The sequence below is a fragment of the Planococcus citri genome, chromosome 4 (assembly GCF_950023065.1).
Source record: "Planococcus citri chromosome 4, ihPlaCitr1.1, whole genome shotgun sequence".
NCBI lineage: Eukaryota > Metazoa > Arthropoda > Insecta > Hemiptera > Pseudococcidae > Planococcus > Planococcus citri.
Window position 1 is genome coordinate 52,533,124 of NC_088680.1, and position 22,056 is coordinate 52,555,179.

A 22,056-nucleotide genomic window follows, 5' to 3' on the forward strand; every position below is an offset into this window, starting at 1 on the left:
ATCAAATACAATGGTTCGTCTTATGAATTGAATCGGTACTACAGGAAATTGAAAGTTGGAGTACAAATAGATAAGAATAAGTATTGATTCAGTATATCGCGAGCCTCATGAATTAGAATAGAAAATTTATAGAATCAAACTCATTAATAGGTTCGAATCAGTCTTCAGCTGTCAATTAAGAATTCATCCATATTAAAAAAAAAATCGAAAAAATTCATTTGATTTTGTTTAACGTGCTTATCTGTCAAACAATTATTCCAATTGGGCGTTTTCGAAAAATAGAAACGATTTTTGGTTAAAAGTCATTCAAAGCATGAAAATTGATGAAAAAAATTGTTCAATTTTATTAAATAGGTACATACCTAATACCTATACCTACCTAGGTGTTTTAAAAAATTATTTCGAGATACTTGCTTGATTTTTAATTTTTTCATCAAACTTTATCGAAGAGGGATGGAAATGGGATCACCTTCCTGGGGCCCCCTTTGGCTACACATCAATGAAGAAAATTCAATTTTCTATTTGCTTCATTTTTAAAATAATAGAACTTTGAAAAACTGATTGGATCGGACCCGATCTGAATGAATCATTGATATAAAAATAATCGCAATAAAATATGTAACTAATTTCTAGAAAATTGCTTTAAAATTGATTCAAGTGTCATAAAAATATAAGAATCTAATTAGAAATTAAAATTGACTAAAAATTGACGAAACATCGCAAAATTGAAAAAAACGTTGCAAAAATGGACAAATGTAAAAAAGTTGTTAGGAATTCCAAAAAATTGATGAAAAAATATCAACTATCAAAATGGAATAAAATTATGAAAAAATCTCATTAACTAATATAAAAACTCATTAAGTACATTGAAACAACTTCAAAATAATTAATAAAAATTTACGTAATTTCAGTAAAATTCCACAAAACATTGCAACAATGGTTCGAAGTATCGTTTAAAACTTGTTGGAAGGGCAAAAAAACATCCAAAAACAACCAAAACTTGATGAAATGTCTCAAAATTTGAGTAAAATCTTGCAAAAGTAGCCATGATTCTTTTTAAAAAAGTCAAATGTTGTCAAAAATTGCATAAGAGTTGCACGTTTGTCGAGATTTTAGAAGGTGGTACAAAATTTATCTAAACTGACTTCTCAGATATTAGAAATTTCCACAAATCGATGAAAAATGAAGAAAACTCAGCAAACGTTGCTAAAAATGCTTGAAAATGTGATAAAATTTCATGAAAGTTGAAATATCTCGGTAGGCTATTAAAATTCGTTAAAATATCTTGAAATCTGAGAAAAATATCTCAAAAATGTTCACAAAATTTTTAAAAAATTGCAAAAAATTGATTGAATATACATATATAGGTAGGTACTTAAAAACTGAATGTTTTGCTAAAATTTCCAAAGTACTATCACAAAAAAACTGCAAAAATGACATAAATTCAAATTCCTCATTTCGCACCTTGGGAGTAATAAGGTTACATCTCAAAAAAATCGATTTTGACATTTTTGCATTTTTGGGGTTTGTATGACCCCCCTCAACCAAAAATAACACTTTGACTTGGGTACATTATCTAGATCTTGTAAAAACGCAAATGGCTTATCTCAAAATCTAACAACATTGCAACTTGTTTGGAGTTATAAGGGTACATCTCAAAAAACTCCACCTTTTTTGAGTAATTTTCGTACATACAAAGTGTTAAAAAACAGTTTTGATTGTTTTGAATGTTTGTCAGATAGAAATAGTCACAAGAAGTGTATTTTTTATTGGTTTATACCAAATGGAAAAAAATTTTTAAACTGATCACTTTTCAGAAAAATAAATTTGCACTTACCTATAATGAAATTTTAGTTTTTTGAGTTTACTAAGCACTCTAGAAAAAAACTAACGACATTACGTCGATAGGAAATTTGATTCTCTGTAACTTTGTGGATATGAAATTTTTTTGGACGCTTTCTTTCGCCTCCAGATCAATTTTAATAAAAGGTTATAATTCAAATTGTTTTCCAAACATTGAAATATTTCCTCTTTAAGATTTTACTTTTCAAAGTGTTCTGATGCCTGCTAAATGAAGGTACGATACCAGATCTTTAAAATGAGGTGCTATTCATTCCTCACAACTATAAATTGATGAAAATAATGAATCATGGTTTAAAAAAAAAGAAAATCACTCTCCTGTAAAATTTCACATTTTTGAGATGTGACCCTATTACTCCCAAGGTGCGATTCGAGTTCGAATTAATAAATAAACTAAAAATGCACTTGATATAAAAATTATTATTATTATTATCATTCCTGATGTATTCAAATTATTTTATTTAAAAAATATTAAAAGAATTGTGTGTTTAATAAATTTTTACGTAAGTAGTAAGTACCTATGTTTTAAACATTCAGTAAATACATAAGATATTTACCTAAAACCTATTAAATTGACGTGGAAACAATTAAAAATTAATTGTCAAAAATTGATAAGAAATCTCAGAATTGAGCTACATTTTGTGGAAAATTTAGTCGATTTTAAAACATTACAATGTCAATAAAATTCATCAAAATATCATCAAATTAGAATTAAAATTCAAAAAAAAAAAAAATTGAATGAAGCATCACATTTAACAGTAAAATGATCATAAAAATAACTAAAAATGCCAAAAATTGATAAAATTTCAGTTAAATTGAGGTAAACTTGACAAAAAATGTCACTGATTGAATATCATCAAAATTGGAATAAAATTTCATAAAAGTAACAATATGAAGTACGACAGTAAGCTCTGTAAAATGGGCATAAGAATGATTGAAAAATGAAAAAATTGACGAATTTTTGGCAGGATTGAAGGATTGAAGTGAACTTGTGCAAAATTTTTGAAACATTATTTAAAATTAAAATTTGTTATAAATTATATTTTTTTTGAAATACTATAGCAAAAAAAAAAAAAGGTGAAAAGTTAAATTGAAAATCGAGTGCAAATTATTTAATTTTTTCTGTTAAAATATGTCACTTGTTTTTACGTTTAATTCGAAAACTTTTAACTTTCCCTTCGAGATGAAATTTTCGGTCATTTTATCGTTGACCCGAATCAAAAACAATAAGTTACACTCATTCTCACTCGTAATTATCTCAAAATCTAATTTAATATAGCAAATAGTGAGAATAATTTTTTAAAAAGGCGTTGAAAACTATCTAACCAGAAAACCTACAACAACGATTTATTAGCGACCAGCGTACCTCGTCTCATCGTACGAGTGCTAGTTACTATGATTCATGAATTTATTATAATAAAAAAGACAGTTGAAACATGGATATAAATCATTCGTACACTTCAAACACCTACACTAATGTTAATCTATAACGATCAAGGTACCGAAGTTCATGAAAAAATAAAAACAAAAATAAACACTCTAGCTCAGCTGTCTGTACTCTGTAGCTGTTTAGACGACTGACGACTGCATTGCTGCATTTTCTGCAATAATGCAATTTAGCCAGGTATCTTGTGAACCGGAAAATGTACGCCATAGACGGTGAAATTCCCATTTTGCACCGCCACTGGTCAATTGGGGAACCCGAACCCGAACTGGGAACCACCGATCGAAAACTCGAACTCGTCCACAAATTCTTCCACCTCCATGGGCCGCGTTCTAACAATTCGGTTGACAATTTCGTACTTATTCATGATTTGTGGATCGTTGAAATTTTTTTATTTTTAATGACGCTGCGAAGCAAGAGCAATTCGGACACATACGATTAGGATTTAATAACTACACATAGTAAGTATTTAAGGGGAAAAAAGTAAACAAAACGGAAGCATTATTTTCTTTGTTTATGCGATTATTCTCGGAGGTTACCTTCGTTACAATTTCTTTAGAGGAACTAGTGTGGTAACTGCAGTTGCCATGGTAATCGCGCAGCCGTACAATGTGCTAGACGACTCGTGATGTGCCCTGTCTTTGCGAGCAATCAGAACACGCATCGTTCCGCGGCTTCGTGCTGGCAATTTGTATTCCAGCATTTTTTTTCTTAGTTTTCGTTGTTCGCCCTCCATGGTTGAAACGGTTTTTCGTCGTACGTTGTATTTTTCTCTTGTTTTTCCAAATAAAAAAAGTTATTCAGTTTAATATATAATAATTTATATATTTTTCATTATCGAAAGGTTATACGCGAATTTGAGTTTGATTTTTTTTGTTCATGTTCGTTGGTTCTTCTTCGAGTCGAGTATACTCGTAAGTTGAGAATCTCGAGTTGGTTTAGTGTGGTACACGAATTTTACCCTTGAATTTTTCATCTCGAAGTGAAAATCGTCGAATTTCGTCGCCTGCAAGATTTACAACTCCAGTTACCGTATTGATCGAACTTTGTTTTATTTATTTTGGTAAGTTATTTTTTATATCATTTTACCGGCTCGATGCTGAGAGAAAAAATGTCTGCCCTTGTGTCCCTCTGTCCTCCTCTCGTCATCAATGCCGAACAATCTAGACTTGTAATTTTCCTACCGGTGTATTCTGCTTCTTCTTCGATGTGAACGAGTAATTGTATCATAGTCTTTATATGGTGAAAGTAGAAGTAAAATCGTGTTAATGAAATGTTTTCTCTCGATTTTATTCGATATATATACGATGAATTTGTCGAATTTAAATACGATGGTGTTCGGTGTAACTATTATGTATCTATGGTTAAAATTGAATATCTGCGAGCTTCACTCTTCACTCTGTACCATTAACATGGCTGGAGGAATTATACGTAATATTTTATACAATTTTGCCATCGTTATTAACTTATTATGTACCTGGGTTGGTTCATTTGTTCAAAGTAAAATGGTACCCAGTGCTTTTCGTACTCGATTATGTACGAGAGAATTTCATCAAATAGAAAGGCTGCTAGTGCTTTGTGATGCTAAATGTATTCAACGACGTAATTAATTGAAATTTGCCAAATGTAACGTATTTTCCTACACACTAAGGAGTAAATATTTGAATAAAAGACTATGGTACCGTAGTAGGTACGCGAAAAGCGAATGATTAATTTACTCTCTCTCTCTCATCTGTATGTCTGTGTAATTCGTAATTTTCGACTCTCTGGCAAATTAACCAATCCGGAAATATGATAATCTCTCACAAAAAGTTCTCTAATAAGAACCGAATCGCAACATTTGTCAATTTGAACTCATTCGAAGCCCAAATTCGTTGAAAAATTTGCATAATGTTGTGTAATATAGGAATTTTTGATTCCACGTAGTGCACAACTTACTCCATCGTGTTCCGTATCATCGACCAACTAGTCTGATACGATCACCATCTGCTGATTATCATTATAAGTATTTAATTAAGCTTATAAATCGAGCTCGTGCGTGTGGTATTATCTTCATCAGAGCATAGTTCCAATTTCTCATTCTCATTTTTATTTCATCATCTACCTAACTGTACAAATTCGGCTTCCTAGCGCTAATTCCGGTAACCGTAGCTGGAAGTTTTCAACCCTTCTGTACCAAGATAGAGGTGTATAAGTACACTCTGCTGCAATGCAGCACCTTTATAGTGATATTATTATGCCATATATATACGAGGTTTTGACGTTTTAGCTAGATGATGAATCTTCTCCGGACAGGCGTCGTCGCCACATGGTCTACGTTACACGAGTACCTCGAAGGCTGCTGTACTGCTTGCTGTTTTGATTGAGTAGTTGACAGCGTTTGCTTGAATATAATTCCTCATCGTCTTCGTCGTCGTCGTTGGTCTTGGTTTTATTTTATAGACGTACGTGAAAGGATATACGAAATGTTTACTCTTATATTCCTATTCGTATTACTCAAATCATCGGTATGTACTAATTTCCGTGTCGATGTCGGGTATGTTTATTTTAGTAAATTAAGAAATTCGGCTTCGGCTGCCTCTCTTTTTACACCGCTAAGCTAACACGAACCCTTGGTTTTGAAACGACTTTATACTTCTAACTTATAGAGTACCATACCTCGTGTGGGTATATTTTTGTGTCGGTGGTGAAGGCGATGGATGGCGGTACGAATCGATATTTTGTCGGTGCTCTTGCATGCATGTAAATTTTTATGCAATAAAAGTTGTTCGTGATTTTTGCCAGTTTTTTGGGAGGTAACGTGGGTACGTTTTTGTGTTGAATTGCAGGAGAGGGTTTCGTTGTTGTGGTATGAGAGTATTTTTTTTTACGTTGTTTGGGGTGGGATTTGAGTAGAATTTAGTCAGATGGGTTGGAATCGTGTTATATTTTTCTATATGGATATGTCTGATTATAAAATTGTCTCAGTAGAAGAAAAAATTGATTTCTCTGGGTCTGAATTATTCAGGAAATACTCAATCATTGTGAGTGTTCTTTGCGGTCATTGGTGGATTAAATCGACTAAAATGATGAACATTTTTATGAAATTATTTAATTAACTACATTTTTAATATTACCTGCTTATGGTAGCCTATTATTATTGCAATAAAAGTACAGTTATCGTCATTTGAGGACCAGCTCCTTCCAGATTGTAAGAATTTCATAAAGAATCACACTTGAGTATTCAATTTTAAAGTTTTTCCAAAATTTTATGAAATCTGAGGAGCATGCCTGACGAAAAATTTGTTTTAAACTTGAAGTGTCTCAAAAAAGAAGCCTTAAAATTCAAAATCTGACTCTTTTCATTCGCTTCTCTGCAGTAAAAAATCAAATTTTCAGAATTTCTGTTTTTTTGTTTGTTAAAATTGGAGAAAATTTCTAAAAATGAATTTGAAGGATTCGATTATTTTCACTTGAACAGTCCTTTTTTGAATCAATTATCGATTTCACCCTTTTCTGAGGGGTGGAAGAACGAAAGGTTTTGTAAACAAATTTTCCTGGCAGTTGATTTGTTTCAGCCATCAAAATGAGGTCATTTTTTTGGGAACTTACCTTTTTTTAAAAATGAAATTATTAGTACTTGTTTTATTATAAAATGGAGCTTTTTTCCAAATGAAAAAAAAAATGAAATTTAACTCATTTTTTGGCAAGGATGAAAGGCCTTAAAATAAAACTTCAGCTTTTGGCTTTTAGCTTTTGAAATTTCAAAATTGAAACTTTTGGATTTAGCTTTCAGCTATCTCGATTTTTAGGGCTTGCTTTAGCCAAACTTTCGGCTTCTAAAGGCTTTCCCTTATATTTTCAATGTAACGGCTTTCAGCTATATTTCATTAAGCTTTTAGCTTTAAACTTTTGGCTTTAAGCTTTTGACTTCAAACTTTTAGCTGATACACCATCAATTACCAAAAAAGGGAATTAAAAATTAGATCAGGTACATGGATTTCATAATTATTAGTGATAGTGGAGAATATTCATTACTAGAATTATTATTATTTTTTTTCATTTCATTAAATCGCATTAAAATAAAATTGAATGCAATTTTTTTCATTTTTTTAGTTCTTCTGAATTTAGAGAATTCAATTCTGCAAAAAAGCCAAAAAAAATGAAACTTTTGGCTAGATTTTAGCTTGGAAAAAATGAAACTTGCAAACTTTTAGCTTTTGGCTTAGTGCGAAAATCTGCTCGGCTTTCAGCTTTCGGCTTTAAGCTTTCGGCTAGCTTTTCATCCCTGTGTTTTGGGGTGCAGGATTGTAAATGGATGCAATAGGTAGGGTTTTTCGTGCTGAACGCATAAAGTGTTTTTTTTTTGCAATTTTTTGAAATTTTGAACACATAAAGGTCTCAAAAGTGGTCAAATGTGCTCAGGTGAACATGGAAGAAATTTCAGCTCCGTAAAATCCTCATGAGAGATTGAATTCGCAACCTCAAAATTTAAAAAAACTTGCATTATCTGATATTTTTACAATTTTTTTCATTTTTTATATTTAAAACGAATAAAACCCATCCTCTGGCCCAAAGAAAGATGTCAAAGGTCAAAATTTTTTAAATAACTGCATCCAATGAAATCAGAAATGTTTGAACAATTTCTTTTGACTCTTGTTACTTTTTTGGGGGGGGGGGGGAGTTGAGGACATGATTTTTTGGAAGTTTGTTCTGACCCAAGTCTGATTTTTTTAGTGCCTTGCAGTTTACGTACTTATCAAAGTTTTAGTTCCCGAATATCAACTTCCCCTCATCCACTCCTTTGAATTACTTCATCAAACCTTCACTGAAAGGTCAATTATCTCATCCTTAAATTGAAAATTAAATGTGCTTAATGTATTCTATCTGAATTTAAACTGTTTCATTATTGATTAAATTATTCATCAAAATTGAATTGTTTTCCTGATAAAATTTTTTTTAGAAATTAATGAAAAATATACCTAGTCGAATTGAAAATCATATTTTAGCATTTTTTAGCCTCAAAAGTGCAGATTTCTGTAAACCTCAAAATCCCCCTACGTACCGCATATAAAATATTTACAAAATTTTTAATGAATCGAATTATTCATACCTAACTATGGAAAAAAATTATATTGTTTTTATTTGAATTTATGAATTTAAAAAATGCATTGTTTAAACCATTCTCAAATAATTTTCTGCTGATTTTTCAAAATGCCCGTTTTTTGGCCAGAAAAGTTCTTTTTGAAAAAATGTATAGGTATTAATATTCTGCGAGGAATTTCATAATCAAAAATCTCTTGCAGTTTGCTCAGAATTATTTCAAACGCAGAGGTAAATTTTTCACTTCTAACAGTTGAAATATTGTAACCAATTATTTTTTTCTATCTAAATATGTACTTCCACGAAGAAGAAAATTTGGCATATCTTGGGTATTGTAAAATCCATGTGACGATTATAAATTGAAAGCTATTAACCAGATCTCGAGTATTTTATTTTTTAATGATGTTTTAATGTTGGTGATGTTTTATCCAGTCTTTAACCCTTTGGAGGTTCTCTAGGTTTTCGGGTTAGAAAATTGAAGTGCCTTAATGAGTGTGATAGAGTACCTCGCCCAATTGGCCAAACCACAAAAAAGTCGAGCTTTTGATGAAAAGTTTTATAGGAAAATGAAAGTTTCCAAAAAACACAAATGTGACATTTCCTAAAAAAAAATTGAATGTATGCAGAATTTTTTTTGAAAAAATGAACCAAAAACATGTGTCAAAAACATTGAACAAAAGCACTCTTTCAAAAAATGAAATAAAAATTGAATTGGAAAAAAATAAAAAAACAAGGTTGAAAAAAAGTCATCTGGCAGTTCACAAATTCAGCGAGAATCAAATCTTGTTGGCAAAAATGCCTTTGTTTAAAGCATGAAGAGAAGAAAAATCTATGTCGCTAAGAGAGGATTTTTTATCAAGTCATAAAATCTTTTAGGAAATCGAGCCGAAATATGGGACAAAATTTAGCGAAATTGCGAGCTTTCTGGCAGGAGGTAACTAATTATAAAAACATTTTCGCCTTTATTCACGAGATGTAGCATAGAATTTTCTTTCATTTTGGGAAAAAATGAGTATTTTATCACTTATTGGAGTATAGGAATATGAAGATGAAGATGAAGAGAAATAGTAAAAATAGTAAATAAAAATCCAAATTCATCTACGAGTTCAGTCTTTCATTTCGTTTACGCTGTGGATTTGTGTTTTTGTTCACTATTTCTCTTCATCTTCATCTTAATATTCCTATACTCCAATAAGTGATAAAATACTCATTTTTTCCCAAAATGAAAGAAAATTCTATGCTACATCTCGTGAATAAAGGCGAAAATGTTTTATAATTAGTTACCTCCTGCCAGAAAGCTCGCAATTTCGCTAAATTTTGTCCCATATTTCGGCTCGATTTCCTAAAAGATTTTATGACTTGATAAAAAATCCTCTCTTAGCGACATAGATTTTTCTTCTCTTCATGCTTTAAACAAAGGCATTTTTGCCAACAAGATTTGATTCTCGCTGAATTTGTGAACTGCCAGATGACTTTTTTTCAACCTTGTTTTTTTATTTTTTTCCAATTCAATTTTTATTTCATTTTTTGAAAGAGTGCTTTTGTTCAATGTTTTTGACACATGTTTTTGGTTCATTTTTTCAAAAAAAATTCTGCATACATTCAATTTTTTTTTAGGAAATGTCACATTTGTGTTTTTTGGAAACTTTCATTTTCCTATAAAACTTTTCATCAAAAGCTCGACTTTTTTGTGGTTTGGCCAATTGGGCGAGGTACCCTATCACACTCATTAAGGCACTTCAATTTTCTAACCCGAAAACCTAGGGAACCTCCAAAGGGTTAATAAACTGTATTCCCTGCGGACTTGGCCCTAAAATTTTCAAACTGAAATTTGTAACTGTTGAATATTCATTTTTTCACGTTTTGAGAAAACATTCCCAGTAAGCAGTTCTAAAAAGAACATGAGGAATATTTGAAATTTTATAAATTGAGTAAATTTTGAATCATTTTTCAAAACACTTCGTCAAAGAATGAAAAACTAGAGCAAATTTTCCCCTTGCTTCTCCTCCCATCTGAACGGCCCTGTTCCCAAATTCTTGGAAAAATTGGAATTTTAGATCAAAATTGCATTTTTGTCTCATATGCAGGTTGGGTATTCTCACATTTCTCAGGCAACGAAACGTTTTTCAGATATTTTACTTCATTCTTATTTCTTTTGCATATTTTTTTTTTGGGGGGGGGGGGGGGGTTATTTTTTGTCAGTCCGATTTCTGGATCCTTATGAATAAGTCTCAGCTGTATAATTTTTTCATAAAGAACATCGAAGTAGAAATTACCACAGTCAAGTGTAATCGAAGATTCTCTCTAAGAAGCCATTCTTGGATACTTTGTGCTTGTTTGTGTTTCCTATTTCACGTAGGTAGGTAGTTTTAAACCTCCTCATGTGAAATTACCGAAACACAATATCTATCTCACTTCTATCTATAGTTCAAAGCATTCGAATTTATAAAAATTGTTTTCCAGATATAATCTCCGTAGGTAAACAAACAGAAAAAATTTTCAACGATTGTTCATCCATAGAACAAAACCCAAATACTTTCATTTCGCAAACTCGAACCAAAATTGTAATATTAGTTATTCTCGTTTAGTTTTTTTTCTGAGGTATTATTGTATTGACATTTTTCAAAAAGATTTATCAGATTTGTATTCCATTGTTAGTATTCGTGTTGGAAAAAGACTTTCTACTCTATAGGGGCATGTCAGCGTCACCGATATTTATCCAACGCCTTGCCTTTCTCATTTATTCGGCTCTTCATTGAGTACCCGAATCGTCGTCGTAGTCGTAGTCGTCGTGACTGATAAGAATAAAAAATATAAATGATAAATGAAAGCACGCCATCGATGGTGAATTTTTAGTTATATCGAGGTTGTAATAGATCGCGAGGAGGGTAGGCAAGTGCACGTTAGGTTGTTGTGTAAAGGCACTAACGTCATAAAAAAATTAATGTTCCCAAATGGCTTTCATCTTTTTCAAACTCGAACCAGAGAGCGTATATTTTTATTTATGAATACGTCAATGAACGACGATATAATGCTAAAATAGGCCGGGCGCGTTCCTAGCTATCTCTATAGGTATTTTCAAGAGACTTTAAGGTATCGACGACGAAGGTAATTGAAAGATGGATATCGTAACAATAGATCGGCTCGAAAAATAGACAAATGAGCTTTCCGAAGCTCTTTGGGAAGCGTTGCCTGAATATATAAAAGCTTTCGTTGTACACGTCGGTACCTATTCTATGTGTATAGTTTGAAAGGAAGAAGAAGCTAGGATATAACCACCGGTTAAATCAAGTTGTTAATAATTTAACACCTAATTTCGGATCGGAAAGCCTTCGCAAGGCTATTAAAATTTTACGACTGGGAGCAAATTTAGTATCTAGTTGTTTAGCCAGACTGCAGTACCAACGAACAGCTGATAGACAATAAGTAGAACGTGCACGATTAGTGGTCTAAAACTGGATATTAAACCATCTGCCTGTGTGTGTGTAGTGTGTAGTCACTGTAGTACATCAGCCCTTGTGCGCTTTACCAACTGCTTGCTCTTGCTCCAGCCACGATTATTGAAAAGCATTACCGTATATATTTTCGTTCAAATGTACGCTTTTGTATTATAAGGGAGCTTACTTCAGCGACAATATCGAAACAATCGATCGTAAACGTGTGCTTTGCTTGTGCACCATCTCTATACAATCTGTTTAGACTGAACTAAATATTAAACGAGGAATGAAGAAGTTGGTTTTATTGCTGAGAATTTTGGAGGCTGGTGTTGTTTCTAGAAATTGTACTAATTTTTTGAACGTACGGTAGTTAGGTAGGTATCGTAAAATTGAGTTTTTGAGGAGCAATAAAATTTTAATTTGTGAAGGATTTTTAATTTTTGGACGAATTTCGAAAATTTATCGATCTCGAAGAGCTTCTGGCACTGTTCAATTTCAAGTATGGTGAGAAATTCCGTATCCATAATTCCAAATTGAAAAAGGACCTTCAGAGCACCCAGCAGCGGATGCTGCTGCCTCTTCTAGAATTCTTCGTGTTTTTTTTTCACATCACGATGCTTTTCGTGTCACCTCATGGTCTCTGATACAAAATTATTTACATGTAAATTTCGATATTTATCCTCCATTCTTCTCTTCTCCCATCGTAGGCCATTTAAAAACCACGATTTTCGCCTTAATAATTCGAAATGAACATCATCCAACACCAACGCCCACTCCGGTCCTCTCCTACATGCACATCTCACCTCACAAACCACGGTAATCTGTACTCGTACGTACACTCGCAGTCAACAAACTTCCTCGCATCTATTCTGAAATTAATCGAATTATCGCGACCGTAGGTAGTATAAAATACCAACATAATGATAAATTTATACACTGCAGCCGCATCCAGTCCTCCAGTGCAGTAAATTCGAACGGTAGTTCATGTCTGCGTACTCGTACGAGCTTCCGTTACCTTCGTAACCATGCTCTCGTATATGTATAAGATCACTAACCTCGTCGCTTCTCTTACAAATCCATAAATCACTTTCATTTCAAAATGGTGTCCTGTACACTGTACAGTGGTACAGTGTGCAGTACTGCCGAAGAAGAACCCCAACATCACACAGCTGTTTCTCTACCGACAATGTTAACCCCATAGTAATGAGAAGGGCTCATACTGTACGAACCCTTTCGAGTAACCACCGTCGTTTTTATACGTACTATAGGTTTAGGTACATCCGTGCATGAGCACAAAATTACTACAACTGCAACAATGCTTAATTACCTGTTTCTGTTTACGAATTGCTACATACGTACTTTGGTTCCTATTCTTAATTTAGATTATGAAAATATTTTGCACGAAAAAATCGAAAAGATATGGTTAACAAACGATCGAAAAAATATCCTCAATGTTGCAATTTCTTTTTTTTTACGATCGTGTTTATGCATAATATTGGCAATCAAACACCAATGTGTAACGTTTACAGAGGTCGTAAAAATTCGAAGAATTATAAACAACCAGGAGCATAGACGAATTGCACCCTTGAGTACTTTACTCGAACACCTTTAGTGTATCATTTACTAACACCGTGTAAACGCTCACTGATACTGACTGCTGGAGAGACCGATTAAAGATTAGATTAACACGTAAGTCGAATGTGTTGAAAATTGAAACTCGTTCAACGTCCAACGTCTGTAGTAGGTGCATTTACCTTGGCAGCTGCGAAATGTGCTAGAGAATATCGATCAGAACATGTAGTCAATGAATGTAGAATTATTTTTTGGGTAGAGAGTTGCATTTTTTAGTGTAATTTTTCGTTTAGTAACTTTCAAAATTTGATGATTTTGGAGTCTTTTTTTTGAATAATTCTCAGACCACTGTCTCGCTTCTTCAAAGCTGTATTAATATGTATTCTGGTACTTTTTGTGACTTATCTTTTGCTCCCCTTTCTCTGCCTCTTTCGATTCTTCGAGTAGCTTCATAAATGCAGGATAGATTGTTGAATTTTTCAATTTTTTTTTATGGGCCTTTAATGAAAAGTTATTTAAAAAAAGGGATCAGTTTTGGCCAAAAGTGAAATTTTCCAGGAAAGGTGTTTACAGTTTTTCAGACTATTTTTTGCAATTCAATATATTTTTTTCATTTTTCCCCCTTTAGTAATTCATATTTTGAAGAATAAATCTTTTCAAGTCGAGTAATTTTTGAGTAAGAAAATATTGTGTTTTTTGTACTGTTTTTGACTTTTTAAGTGATTGAATTTTTTACACGATTCATTAAAAACCGAAATATTTTTATGAAATCTTGGAAATTGGGATCTATGGGAGGGTCTATAAATATTTTTTATGAAATCTTAGAAATTGGGATCTATAGGAGGGTCTATTCAATTTTCAGAGTTTCTTATGGAAATTTGATGAAAAAAAAAAGGTAAACATTGATTTTTTGACCAACTGCCAATTGGTCTGTTTCTGTGTGCACCCTCAGTCCCTCTCTGTGCTTTTCAAACTCTAGACTTTCAAGGACTATTTGCGAAGTTATATTTCTAAAAAATTGGTTTCTAAGCTTTTCAATTTGTTTTAAATTTTGATGTGTGTACCTATGACTAGTTCCATTAACAAGAAAATCATTTGAATTGACTTCTGCTGCAGGATTCAACAAAACTAAATTGGAATGAAAATGCATCTTCAAAAACCCCTGTGACCAAAGATTTAAAAAAAATACAAATTAAATTCATTTCTGAATTTTTGCTGAATTTTAAAAATTCAAAAAGTCTGCCTTTTGAAAAATTTCTAATTTCCTGTGCAGCAAACCGAACCAGTGTGATTGCTTTATTTTGCTTCATTTTAATTCAACCCAGTCAATTTGAAGAAATGAAAAAGTACTTTTGGGTCGTTCTAGAGCCTTCAGGATTCTCCATCTCCAAGAATTTCAAATTGTCCTAGAAGAAGTTACAAAAAAACTTCAATATACTTACTTGTGAGTTTAGCCACTGCCTATTTATGATCTTCTTGATATCGTTATAGATCATTACTGTAAAATCCAGTGGTGCCAGTTCTGTGAGTTTTTGATGTCAAGTGCCCCTGGGGCAATACATTCACATTTGAAGTGGCATTTCTGAAATTTTTCAGTAAGGGCCCAAAATGGTCAAGAGGAACACCAATAAGAAATCATTAAAGTTTTAGATTCTAAATTTCATTTTTAGCTGGAAGAAATGAAAACTCACTGGAGTCTTCAGAATGGCTCAGAATTTTTTTTTTTAATAGAGAGTTCAGTTGAAATGAAGTAACTACCATTTGTGCTCCTTTGGCTCATTTAAAGAAAAACATGTGAAAAATGTGAAAATTTCTCGTTGACAATTTATTTGAATTTTTCGTATTTCGTATTTCCAAAAACTTTCCAAAATCCAAAAATTAACTGCACTTCCCGAAATTTTTGTCATAAGGCATGAGCATGTTCTTTCAGTTTGAGGTGCTTTTATGTACTTTTGAATGATTTTTTGAACAAAATTGGCTCAAATTTTGTAATCAAGTATTTAGAAGTTTTTATGCAAATGAAAAATGGATTTAATCAGGTAAGTAGGTAATTCTTTGAATTTTTTAAAATTCTGTTTATTAACATCTTTTAAATTGGGGAAAAATTATTCCTCAATGAAAGCTTATCGAAGTAACCATAATGAAATTTACGAGTATCATGAAAGATTTCGAAAAGTGAATCAAATCAATAAATGAAATTATTTTTATGGGAGGGAGGGAGGGAGGGAGGAATGTCCTTTCACTTTTGTAGCACTGAGAATTTTTCATCACACAATTCAATTCTTGTGTCAAAGAGAAACGAGAGATAGACGACCCTTGCCTGTTACCTTTTAATGCAATTTTAGAGAACTTTTCTTCTTAATTTTTCACTGTCTTTTCTTCTAGATTGATTCTTTTTCGAACCCTTATTATTGCACAATGTCATTTTAAATTTTGGAAATGAATCACCAATGGTTGGGGGAGGGGAAGGGTTGGCAAGAAAAAACTGGTACCTACTACCTACTTATTTGCTGTGACATGGCTTGATTTTTTGTTTTGAACGTTGAACTTCTTCCGTGTTTAGTTGTAGAAAAAATGGCAGGTATTTATGAGTAATTTATCAGCTTACTTAGCTATTTCAACCATCTTCCCTCATCCTTCTTCATTTTATTCAAAAAATCTACAAAATTTAATTAAGTGGCACTTACATAGATTTTTAAAAAAATGCATGTACCTACCTATATCGTTCAATAAAAGCTTAAAGATGAAACTTTATATAATATTGAAAAATGAATACACATATTTTCATTTTATACTCCTTTTAAAGAGGAAAATTCACCCCACACTCTCTCAACTATTTCATCTATTCGGTAGAACAGCCCTAAGTTACATTAAATTCTTCTCTCTGGAGAATGCAGCGCGAGTTTGCAAAAAAAAATATCCTGTATTGGAAGTATGTACGAGTATTTATGTAGATAATAAAATCGTAGGAATGATATACGTAAATTATCGAACATTCAACTTTATGGTATGTAAAAGCTTCTATTTGGCGTGTAGTCTGTTATGTGCTTTTAATCGTATACTCTTTTATACGTAAAATTATTGAAATATATGGTATACAGATTCATGCTGCGAGCATTTCTCGTCGAATTTGTATTCACTTAGAGGCTTGAAAGAGTAAACGTAAATTTAAAAAATTATTTTCTGAGAATATATTTCAAGTAATTTTTTTAAAAATATAAAATGTAATAGTACCTAAATTAAATTTAAAAAATACAATTAATGATGGAAAAAAATCAAAAAAACACCGAGTGTTGTTAATTATCAAATTTTCATTCAAAAATGATTGCATTCGTGTTATCCGACGAGGGAAAAAGATCTCACGAAAATGAGAAATATTATAAATGGTTGCTCATTTTTTACATTTTGCGACGCGGATGTGGATTTTTAAATTATATGGCAAATTAGTCAACTTAATATAAATAATAACAAACAGGCCAAAAGAAGTGTAATATTGCCAATTTTTTTAATTTTTCGTGACAAAATTTTTAGTTTTTTGACACCGAGAAATATTCGTAAATTCGCAGTGTTGCCAGTTTTCACGTCGAGTGGAAAATTTCATCAAAATACCAACTCGGAAGCGAACTGAGAAAGCCACCAACGCTATGATTCTTTCCAACTTACAATTCGCTATTAACTTGACCTTATTCGACCTCTCGTCAGCTGTAGTATAGGTAGGTATTCGTAATTATACAACTGGTGAAAAAAAATTCATTTTCGATTAATTCCGCGAAAACATTCTCCACAATGGTAATAGCTTCAGTTACCCCGAAGTTCATCTGTAGGTATACGTCGGTTCACGAGTACAACTCTATTTGAAAAAATTTTTCATTTATAAAATCATGTTTTTTAATTATAACGTTGACACGATACTCGTTTATCGTCATTAATAACACCGATTCTGTAACACGTACCACCGTTTCATTTCAGCAGAACAACGTGTTATAAATAAACGTACGAATTTTTTTTCGAAATGTTAAGATAATTTTTGTACTTTTTTTTTTACACGTGGGGGATAATTTCGTGTTTTAAAAAAAACTCTATTGGTGGTATTTTACTCTAATTACGTTGAAAGAAAAACTGGATCGTAACGAGGGGGGCTGAGAGGAGGGGGAATTGTGTTGTATTTTAGATTTATTGTACGTCTGAAGCGGAACTTGGTACATAATACGAGAAATATTTTCTTGAAAATTCTTTACGAGGTCGTGATAATTTACATGAAAATATTTTATCGTTAGTGCACAGTTGTTTCATTTTGTTAAAATGATCGCTCTCTTTCTCTCTCTTTCGTGGTTGTGTTGTGATGGTGGCAAAAACGTACGCATGCTCGCTTTTTATCAACCTTGAAACGTCTATCCGATGAACATTTAACGAGTCGTGGGGTGGTAATTGATTTTAAAAATCCATCTTGGAAATTACTCCGAACGATGAGAGAGTACAAACCCCCATTTTACCGTTGGGATTTCGCTGGCTCGGGCTCGGGCTCGGGCTCGGGCTCGGCTTCGGTGTAAATATGAAAATATATTCTGATTGTGCATCCGAGGGTATCGGCAGAGTTGTGACAATTGAAGCACGATATATCTCGTTCGTGGTTTCACAAACACACGGTAATCTTTGTTAAATTTTATACACCCACGTGCTCGACTATAGAAACGTTGTAATCTCGATATTTTTCCACCGCGAATTACGCTTATGAGTTGAAATTTGCGCTCACGTTTTGTGTAACCCTTCGAATCCGCAACGAGTAGGTTTACAGCCGAGAGCTCATCGGAATCAACCAACAGGAAAGCAAACCAGATTGTCAACATGTATGTCTCTCTATGTGTATCCTATCGATTAACTGATGCAAATGTTCAAGTTGAAAAATACTCACGTGTGTACCTTGAAACCGTATCTTGTAGACAATGACAGGTATTCTTCGTTGAAAATGTTTTGTTGCTGGGAGAAAATTAGTGAAATTTTTGCTAAAGTTGTAGGTTGAATTGAATTAACCAAAATTGTGGCCCCTCCTAATGTTTAAAAAAAAGCATCATTTAAAATTATTTTTATTAGAAATTCATTTTTTGTACAAAGTTTTAAAAAAATAATCTTATTTTATACCATCTTAAATCTATGTCTAATCCTGGGCCATAGAAAGAGAGGAGGGGGAGGGACAATTAGTGCAATTTTTGTATACATTTTTTCATATCCATTCATTTGGAGTAATTTTAATTTTTGAAAAACAACGTTAGCCAGATGAAGAATCATGAACTCTAAGGTGGGTTTTCAAATATTCGTACCTGTCATAGGTAGTTTTTGAAAAACAACGTTAGCATGTACAGATCATCATAACTTCTGAGGTGGTTTTTTGAATACTCATGTGCACCTACTTGAGGTGGTTTTTAAAAACAACGTTAGCCAGATGAAGAATCATAAGGTGGTTTTTTAAATATTCGCACCTGTCATAGGTAGTTTTTGAAAAACAACGTTAGCTGTACAGACCATCATAACTTCTAAGGTGGTTTTTTGAATACTCATGTGCACCTACTTGAGGTGGTTTTTAACAACAACGTTAGCCAGATGAAGAATCATGAACTCTAAGGTGGTTTTTTATAAATATTCGCACCTGTCATAGGTAGTTTTTGAAAAACAACGTTAGCTGTACAGATCATCATAACTTCTAATGTGGTTTTTTGAATACTCATGTGCACCTACTTGAGGTGGTTTTTAAAAACAACGTTAGCCAGATGCAAAATTATCAACTCTAACGCGGTTTTTTAAATATTTGTATCTGTTTTAGGTAATTTTTGAAAAAAAGTTAGCTATTTATACAGAGAATCTTAATAACTTCTAAGGTACATAGTTTATTTAATTCTCAAGTACCTGTATATATTTGTAGTGGTTTTTGGAAAACAACGTTAGCCAGATGAAGAATCATAAACTTTAAGGTGGTTTTTTGAATTCATACCGGCTTTAGGTACTTTTTGGAGAACAACGTTAGCTGTTTGAAGCATCATAACGTCTAAAGCGGTTTTATAAATTCTCAAGTACCTCTATCTAGTTGAGGTAATTTTTGTAATACAACCTTAGCTAAACGGAGAATCATGACTTGTAAAGCGGTTATCTCACTGCTTATGTCTATTTGGGGTTATTTTTAGAAAACAATGTTAGATAGTATAAAAATCATGACTCTTACAGTGGTTTTGTCGATTTTTGGCTCAAATTACTGAATCAAATATGCTTTCAACAATTTTTATGTTACTTGAACAGGTTTTTACAATATTTTGTGCAATTTTTCGCTTCATTTTGGGTAATTTCACTAAAATGTCATTACTTCCGTGATTTTCATGCCAATTTTCCAGTTTTATGATTTTCAATCTACTTCTGGGTAAAAATTTTTTTGTGACATTCGGTAAATTTTTTAGTATTTTTCAAAAATTTTTGCTGTTTGAGAAATTGGCAAATAAGTAACTTTGAGACGTATTGCATTTTGGTAATATTTGATCAATTCCCATTATCTTCAGTTTGTAATAATTTTTTTGTCTCTTTGAAAACATTTTGCGAAGTATATTTTACCAAAAAAACCATCTTTTGTTTTTCGAATTTTTAATCACGTTCGTAGGCTGTTTTCTCAATGGCTCATTGTTTCTCGGTGTTGTAATCACGTTCGTAGGCTGTTTTCTCAATGGCTCATTGTTTTTCGAATTTTTAATCACGTTCGTAGGCTGTTTTTGTAATGGCTCACTGTTTCTCGGTGTTGTAATCACGTTCGTGGGCTGTTTTCGTAATGGCTCATTTTTTTTCGGTGTTTTAATCACTTTCTTCAAGGGCTGTCTTCGTGTTGGCTCACAGGTTACTATTGGAGGGGTGAGTGAAGGAAGAAGTCGTTCGTACAAAAAACACGACTTCCTAGGCCTACTAACTGAAACAAAACAGAGTGTTTAGTTGATTGTTTATCGTCCACTGGTTCACGTATAAGATATAGCAACCTCTGTTTCCATACTTCCTTCTAATCTTTCCAACTCCAGTACGTATTTCCACGTTTCGGCCGTCTCCGTCTATAAACCGTATTTTTGCATCAAAATGTGAATACCGATTTTGGCTTTAATCAACTATAAAGTGTATGTTTTCATCCTTACGTTTTCAATCTTTTCATCTTCACATCCAACCAAAATAACGATGCTCAAATTTATAAGAACAAGGATGAAGATAGAGTTGACCATATTTCAAAAATTAAATTGTCACGAAAGTGAAAAAACAAAGTAAACTGCGTGCCTTTACACTTTTGAAAACCCTTCTCTGTTTAAAATTATATATACTTTACGTTATTGAAGACCATCACTGACTGATATTTATCTGGTCTATTCTCAGTAAATTGTAGATTAGGTACAGAAAGAATTTTTCATTTCAAAACTTATCTCTTCTGATAAAGTGTTTATGGTTTGGATGAAAATCTGTTCAGATCAGAGTTACAATTTGCAGGGGGGAGGAAGTACCTACCCTTTATCGAGTGTGTACCCATCTATGTTCATTAGAGTATATTAAGTGTCATTTCAAAATCCATCTCTACTAATAAGTATTTGGATGAAAATGAGATTTTGATCCTCATGACTTGACACAATAAGAACTTTTAGAAGGATTTGAAATCGACTAGTTGGAAAAAAAAAGAAAAATAATCACACTGATGTTCCTATAATGATGTTATCCATTGCAATACATAATGAATGACAGTAATCTTTTGGGAAAAATTAATTTCTGGGTCCCAAAAATCCATTCTAGACAAAACAAAAAATATTCTCCTTGAGCAATTACTAGACATCTAGGATGAAAGTGTCTCCTATGAAAAACATGGGTATCTCAGATGCTTTTCTTTGTAGATGTGCAGATGCTGATATTTTTAGTATGGATAGGTCAGCCTTCAGGCGTTTGTTGAGGGGGGCATGGGTGCATTGGGAGTTACTTGTGAGCCATCGTTTCTCTCCTCCTAATGGATCACCATTTATTAATGCTTACTTATTATCTTTTGTTTTTAGTATCGTTTTTTTTTGTTTCTGTTTTTTTTCTTATTTCGCACTTTACTTCCTTATTTTTGTATTTTTATATATTTTTTTCTTTTTTTTTTCAGTTTATTAAACGATATTTAGTTTTTATTCTCCCTTAATTATAATCAGTCTTTCCTGTAATTGGCTTCTGGCGGTTGGAGACCTAAATTGTAAAAAAAAATTTTCTTTAATATTTTGTACTCAGTATCTTTAAATTAGCAGCAATTTTATCGAATTATGATCAAAATTGAAGGTTTTTGTGCCTCATTTTCTACTGTTCATAAAAAGTTGAATCATCACTTTGAAAATCCTGTTGTGAGATTTTCATATTTTGTAAGAGGTACCCAGGTACCCATTAAAAAAATAAACGTTCGAGAAAAAATGTTGATTGATTGATTGATTGAAATTCAACTCGAATAATCTACAAAAAAATTATTGATAAAAATGGACGACAATTTCAAGTTTGAGTTCATAGGTCCCCTGGGTTCCCAAATTGGTCCTACCGTAAAGTATAAAATATTGTACTTTTTGATAGATTGAATTTTCTAGAAAACTACGCCCTTCAAATCTGAAAAATTCAAGTCGTATTTTGTAATTTCAA

General features: G+C 32.4%; 1 protein-coding gene and 1 long non-coding RNA gene across 5 annotated transcripts in view; one reads left to right on the top strand and one right to left on the bottom strand.

Moving 5' to 3' along the window:
• Window positions 1-3,883: 3,883 nt before the first annotated feature.
• LOC135846045 (RNA-binding protein Musashi homolog 2-like) overlaps window positions 3,884-22,056 on the top strand; it is a 211,567-nt gene continuing 193,394 nt past the window's right edge. For all 4 annotated transcript variants that reach the window (XM_065365011.1, XM_065365013.1, XM_065365008.1 and 1 more), the window contains exon 1: window positions 3,884-4,367. The gene's annotated coding sequence lies outside the window, so the exon portion shown is untranslated. The remainder of the gene's footprint in view (window positions 4,368-22,056) is intronic.
• LOC135843722 (uncharacterized) lies at window positions 18,464-20,780 on the bottom strand. Its single transcript, XR_010558375.1, has 3 exons — window positions 20,553-20,780; window positions 20,417-20,471; window positions 18,464-20,335 (listed from the first exon to the last, which is right to left on the bottom strand). It is a non-coding gene; the product is annotated as an uncharacterized LOC135843722 (long non-coding RNA).